Source organism: Gadus chalcogrammus, unplaced genomic scaffold (genome assembly GCF_026213295.1).
Source record: "Gadus chalcogrammus isolate NIFS_2021 unplaced genomic scaffold, NIFS_Gcha_1.0 GACHA127, whole genome shotgun sequence".
NCBI lineage: Eukaryota > Metazoa > Chordata > Actinopteri > Gadiformes > Gadidae > Gadus > Gadus chalcogrammus.
In genome coordinates, this window is record NW_026613562.1 from 1 (window position 1) to 7,500 (window position 7,500).

A 7,500-nucleotide genomic window follows, 5' to 3' on the forward strand; every position below is an offset into this window, starting at 1 on the left:
CTGCTCTCGCATAAGTAAGATTCTAAGGCAAGCAGCAAGCAAGGACATCCCTGCGCCGGTAAGAGACTTTATGCTGGTCACAACAGACTCTCATTAATGTGTACGGTTATAAGGATTATTAATAAAGGTTATTAAGGAAGAATTTAAGAATATTCCCTCTTTGTTGCATGCAACCAACCAGTTTTCATGGTGGAGCTAAAAAGGAGACAAGCCTTTAATAAACCAGTAGTAAGAAAACAACTTGTGTTTGCCTGTGCCTATGAGGGAGTTATATAACCAACTATATAAACAATATAACCACAGGGCATCAAGATCGAGTTGAATTCCATAAAGTAATTGCAGATTAATTTGATAGTATTTATTCCTATTTACCTATAGGACATGCAATATTGCAAACATTATTAAACGGTAATAAAATGTACATTCCTACCTACATTAACACATAAATATTTTGGTAATAATTAATAAAGGAGACAGCATATTTAATCATTTCACAGACAATTATCTGCTTAGCGGAACTGACCTAACAGATTAGTTGATGGACAGCTCCTGACAGGTGTGACTGTGAGTGAAGGTTAGCCAAGAGAAAAACAATTTAAAAAAAAATCACTTCTTTCCACCACCACCACCTCTTCACCTCCAGCTGTCTCTGAAGGAAGCATGCTGTTCCTGGGGAGAAGTTTTTCTGTCTCCTGGAGGAACCACCAGTCTCTCCCAGCTGCAGCGGCGAGCCAGGCCAGGCCAGGGGCACCCTCGCTGGGCTCCAGCTGAGGACTTGACAGGCCCTTGTCCTTTATGCCTGGCTGAAGATATACCCAACCCCCTGGGACCTATCCTGGGTCCGACAACGAAGAAGAGCAAGAGGAGAAGAGGGGTGGAAAGGAAGGCAGGCAGAGAGAGCCAGATCAAGGAACATACCCTTGGGAGTTCAACATTCAACACATGACCATTATCCGGAAGATGAATAGCAATTGAAATACATTCAGAGTTTCATGAATTGATTGAATGAATAAAATATGGATGGTTAGCTGAAGAGATGAAAGGTTGCTGTGTTTTGTTGCTATGCTACAGGGTGTTAATTTTTGTGGATTAATGTGCATGTTCTCGTGGAGGAAACCTAAATAAATCTGCAGCTGTGGTGCTTTCTGTTTATTTTAGACGGACAGACACACAAACACAGACAGATGCTCACACACTCATGCTCTCACACACACACACACACACACACACACGCACGCACGCACGCACGCACGCACGCACGCACGCACGCACGCACGCACGCACACACACACACACACACACACACACACACACACACACACACACACACACACACACACACACACACACACACACACACACACACACACACACACACACACACACACCCAAGGTGATCTGTTGTAATTACCCCTGTTTTCACATAACCTTTGCATATTTATATTCAGAAAATATAGCGGGGAAAAATAGCTTTTTCGTGGTTAAATAAAAACTTTTGGAAAGCATTCTTGTCTTCTACATTTCTATTAGTTCAGAAACAGAAAACTGTACTCTGCTGCCAACCCTGCTTAGTCGCACTGCAGTGGAGAGAGTATAACCTTTTACACAAAACGAAAAACCTCAAGCAGCAAATGTTAATGCAGAGGCCAGGGTTTTGTGTGTTGAGTATACATAGGGGGATTAACATTTCCATTTTGAGCTTGAGCTTGATTCTTAAAGACCACATTAAGAATTCAACAGTAGAGACAGAGAGAGAGAAAAAAGTGCCATACCCTTCATAGATCACCGTTATAATTGTAAATCCAAGCTGAGTGAAGCGCCATTACTATCCCATAGTTAGTTAGACAGTAGTTAGTCTTTTACACTGACAGAGATTCGGTGGCCGTAGAGTAACACATCAACACATTACAGTAAACAGGACGAGGATTCAGCGCCAGGTAAATGAGTCAGAGACTTTATGTTTGTAGGAATAATGCCAGGGGAGGTTAGAAGTGCTTCTGAAAAACACAAGGACTTCCTGTGCTGATGCTACAGTAGAGCCTCTAATGTCCCACCAGAGGTCAAAAGGTCAACACACCATTTGGAACCCAGTGGGGGGGAGGGGGGGTTGGTGGTGAGGGGTGGGTGAGGAATGATTGGTGCCGTGACCGGGGCAAGTGCATTAGCAGGGTGGAGTCAGGCGTACGGCAGAGGGGGCAAGGTTGGTACGATATGTTAAAGTCTGAGACAAGGGCACTGTTCTATCTACTGAGGATCAACGGGATTACGGTCCCCCGATTCGGCTGCTGCAAACGGTACTATGGAGCCCCTCGCTCTCATCTCAAACAAGCACACATTACATTGATTAACTATGCCTGGCTCAAGAGGGACATTTTGTGGAGCATAGAGGGGACCTAATCACAGAGATAAAAACCTTGAAAGCAGGAACTCTTGGAAGGTTGGAGTTTTGCTCAGAACACGTGTGTCACACCTTTAACACTTATCATGGGTCTGCTAGGTACCGGGCCACTGGACTGAACTAGTGAGTATATGTGATCTTCCCATTTATGGTACATACAGTAAAAGGATGAGGCACAATTGAAGCATTATGAGCGACACCGTGTTTGTGCTGATAACACTCTGAAAGTGTTCTATTTCCCTTGTTTCCTAATTTTGTTTTGTCTCTGTCAGTTATAGTTCTGTTTTATACATTACCTCTACCAAAGTATACCTTACTAACAAGGAACACAGGTGAACATAATCAGTTATCATTAAAGGTGACACACATACATTTCACAAAACCGGGACATGGGGATAATAAGTGCATGGTGTTTGGGACAGGATTGTGACAAAGAAAGAAAGAAAGAAACTAAGAAAGGCAAGGCAAGGCAACTTTATTTATGTAGCAGTTTTCATTCACGAGGCAGACTCAAAGTGCTTCACATAGAAACATTGTTATACCATACAATGAAGATAGAAAATAGATAAGCAGAAGAAAAGAAAGGCAAAGTAAAGAAAAAGCTATGAAGCTAAAGCAAACATACAATAAAATGAAGTGATACGTAGAAGAAACAAAGTATAACTCAAGAAAGAAAGAAAAAAAGAAAAAATAGAAAGGACAACAAACGAAGTGACAAAAGAAAGCAAGTACAAATATGATCCCGGTGTTTACATAGCGATGTCGGCCGTCTGCTTAATTAGTGTTGAGGTACACATGGCTGGAGGACAAACCCTGTTGTTTCCTTCTCTGGGGTCGTGTCCTTCACTGTTCCTTCACCTGGGGGCCGTGCCGGAGAATACGCGTCAGCAAAAAGTCACTGAGGCAAGGCAAGGCTTTAAGCAAATACATATTAATTTCCCCCTGCATATATAGAAAAACAACTGCTCCCTCGGTGCAATGCAGGCCCTCACACACCCACATGCACACAAATATACACACACATAGATGCACATGCACACACACATGCATACACACGTCCATATGCCCACACACATACACACCCATCCACGCACACAACCCCGACACCCACACACACACACACACACACGCATACACATACCGATGCCTGAACTTCAAATCAACATGCATGTCACAGACAGCGGCAAAAGACAATTACCTTCTGACCAATTTCTGTTACTGATTACCTCCAAGGGACGGCTCTCCCCTCTATTCATGCCATTCCCATTTCCCATTCAGTCTGGCTGCATGCTCCGCGCTGGCCGGTCTGTCTTCCTCCTGTCCCTTTAAACCTCTATGGGTGCCAAGTGTGGCCACAGCAGAGTCTTGATCCCGGCCCCACTTATGAAAGGAGTTCTTTCATAAGCCCCCGTCGGCAGCAGCACAAGGGAAGCAATCAGAGAGACAAATTCAACTGGAGATGAGACGTTTACGCTGTTTGCTCGTCCATGTGTGTGTGTGTCTGTGTGTGGTTCTGTGTGTGTGTTCGTGTCAACGATGACTGTTTTGTCTCTTTGATTCATCAAACTTCTCCCCTGAAGAAATCCACATCCTCACAGTCTATTTCACCCTGCGTCTTCTTTTCCTCCTGCGATGTGCCATCGCTACACAGTTAGGACTTCAGTGATAAACAAACAAAAGGGAAAGGGTTAGAAACAAGTTTTTGTAGTTCTTTGTTATCATTGTTTCTTTTGTATCTGTGGAGAGAAACAGCATAATAAAACGATTGACTTATTTTGATTTTCAGCTTCCACTGGAATGTCAGACTGGTGTTGTAATATCAAAGCACACACAGACACATGGCCACAGCCTGCTTCAAGTCATTTACTGATCGCATCTCCAGTAACTGCATCAACATGATTGCAGGTGTATAACAACCTCCATCAGCAATCCAACCTTATCCAATGTTTCTATTCCCAAAGCTCTTCCTCCTGTTACCGGTGTATCAATGTTGGCTTGAAAGCTAATCAGAGATTGATTTGAACAATAAGAAAGCATAAGAAATAAACCTTCCTGCTTCAAAACTACCATCATCCCCTTTCCCAAAAAACAGGATCCTATTCATTTAAGATCAAGGATCCTAAAATAAATCAGACCAATCACCTGACCTCTATGGTCATGAAGACCTTTGATGGCCTCCTGCTGATCCACCTCAAGCTCATCCCCAATTCCCTTCTCAACCCACTGCAGTTCACCTACGGAACCAACTCATGTGTAGAAGAGCTAGACCGCATGGGGCTCCAGCTCCTCCTCCGTCGGCCCCACTCCCCCGGGGCCATTTCCCGGATCCTTTATGTGGACTTCAACACCATCGCCTCTGCCCTTCCCCAGGACAAATGATCTACCCCTGGATCACTGACTTCCTGACAGACAGGAACCAGCACGTGGGGCTGAGCAAGCTTGTCTCTTAGCGGCGTATCGTAAGCACTGAAGCCCCACAAGGCTGTGTGCTCTATCCCCTTCTCTTCTCCCCCTAGCTGCCCAACGGCTGCACCTCCAGCCCCCTTCCTTCAAACCTGAGCGAAATTGTTCCTACTAAAAGTTAACTTGTTTCTTCTTAATGGACATTTCAATGAATGTGCAGTGATTTGTACAAATGCACGCATATTTATAAATCAAAATTGTCCACATATACCTAAAATCATTATATGCATTACGAATTGGTTGCAAAAGTCTCAAATGAAAATCGGTTGTAAACTGTTGAATATATACATTGTGGATCAAGTAATACATTTTTACTATAAAACTGATACGGTTGAGAATCTTTATATAAATGTAAACATTATAGTGCCTTCAATCCAGAAAAACTGCAGCTCCATCGTTTACTTGTATGTGTTCAAATGCCAGTCTTGGACTCTCCAATATGGCGGAGACACTGGCGTATGATTCATAGATCAATGCAGCGACTAATTGATTTTGCACTCCACCACCGAAGAAGAACCCTCAGTCAACCTTTATATGTATTAACAAGTGTGTTCAAAAGAGATAAAGAAATTCTCTCAAAACAACGTCAATAAATAAAACCAACGTGTCACAACAAATGCAAATGCAAACAGTTATAAAGGCAATTTTACATTTGACACTGAAGGTTTGAGTGTGCATCTAATGCGTATGGAAAATAATATATTTTGGGGTATGTGTGCCAAATGTAGAGCTAGGATTCTTACATTTTTATTCATTCTGAGATTGGGAACTTTTACAAGACACAAGTTGACTCCTATTAGTTGTAATATGCAAGGGCGTAACTTTTGGATAAAAATCTGGGGGGTTACGATTTTTGCAAGAGTGACAAAGTGATTATCAGTTACGTCCCGAGTTCGGAAAAATGTCTGTCTGGACGCTATAGCCCGGTTTTCTCCACTAAAAATAAATGTGACTGCTCGTGTACACTTTGGACGGAGTAGCCTACTGCCATTATAAGTTTCACAGTAACGGTGGGTATCTACCTAATCCTAAAAAATCCTCAAAACATCACCAAAAGGTTTGCCATAGCTAATGATAAAAAAAAAAGCTGTGCTCTAACACCAAACTGAAAGAATAACAAACCTTGATGTAATTTAGAAATCCAACCAAATATTGCATTGCATGCTGGGAAACAAATGAAGGCTACTCAGATGTTATGCGTCCACTGCTAGTAAAGAGGAAAAAAAAAAAAAAAAAGGAGGAAATGTGGAAAGGCTTTGCAATAGTCTAGACACTATTATCAAAACTGAAAATTCAGTTGTTTATTGCACGCAACAAGGCTATCTCATTGAAACGTGATAGCCTGACTCCTCTCATCAAACCAGAGACCACTATTTTTACTTTTTTGCTCAATTGCAACATCTGCCGATGTTTGACGTTTATCTTTTACGAGATGTTTTTGAATGGCAACTTCCAAGACATCGTTTTGCAAGAAATAGTCTACCTCGTTATCGATTGCTTTCGCTCAGTATCGAAACTGACGGACACACACAAGCCCAGTCGGCTGACCAATTCACAGCATGGATCGCATTTCTGGTCTGATTGGTTTAAGACGATTTGAGGCTGGCTTTTCGGAGGCTGATGAACAGAGCTAACACTCTATTTAGCTTCTCATCAAATGCACTGCTTTCAGCAGATGACCGAAGCAAGACTGTGGAGAAAATAAGATGCTGCGACACATTTCTCACTAAGCATTTCTCTCCTCAAGGGAGGGATGATATTTGTTAGCTGGTTAACAAGATGCTTTTGTCTGAACACAAAACAAACTTAAATGAGGAAAATCTACAGCTTATTCATATCAAATAGTAAATATGTTTAGCATTTGAAACACATGAATATTTGGGGGGGTCATATTGGCTGGTTTGTATTTTTGGGGGTGTTATGACCCACCTCACCCCCTTATAAATTACGCCCTTGATAGTATGAGACTAATAAGTGGCAAATCTCTCTCCATACACAATGCATGATGTTTATTCGCAACCAACAACTCTGACCTTCTGTGTAAAATAAACATATGCAATACAAATTGATAAACATGCACACAGATCTTTATTTTTTGGAATGTTTTATTGTTATTATTATGCCGTTTTCTTCAATGGACGTAGCGTATGATTGTAGTGGTCGTAGCGAAATTACGCAAATACAAATAAACTGAATACATCATTTTTAATTTGTCTCATAAATGATGCGACTATAAATGAGGATGGAAACTGAAACTAGAGAGAAGACAGCATTAGAGAATCATTTCAAAGTATCCATTTGCTGGAATAGATGCATTTCAGATGACAAGAACAACATTCAGAACATACCTGAAAAGGTCGTTGTTATTAATTGCTGTAGCCAGATGCTAAAAACTCCTCCACTGCAGGCTACTTTCACAGCTCAAATTCTTAAGGGGGATTTCATGGAGACAAACTAAAGGCAAAATAAGAAACCTAATGACCAATCTGCCGCTAACAAAACTTATGTCAGTTGTGCTTGGTCTCTCTCTCTCTCTCTCTCTCTCTCTCTCTCTCTCTCTCTCTCTCTCTCTGCAGCCAGAACCCTGCCTCCACCTATCATAATCTCTAACGCTCCCTGTTTGTCCTCTATGGTGTTTA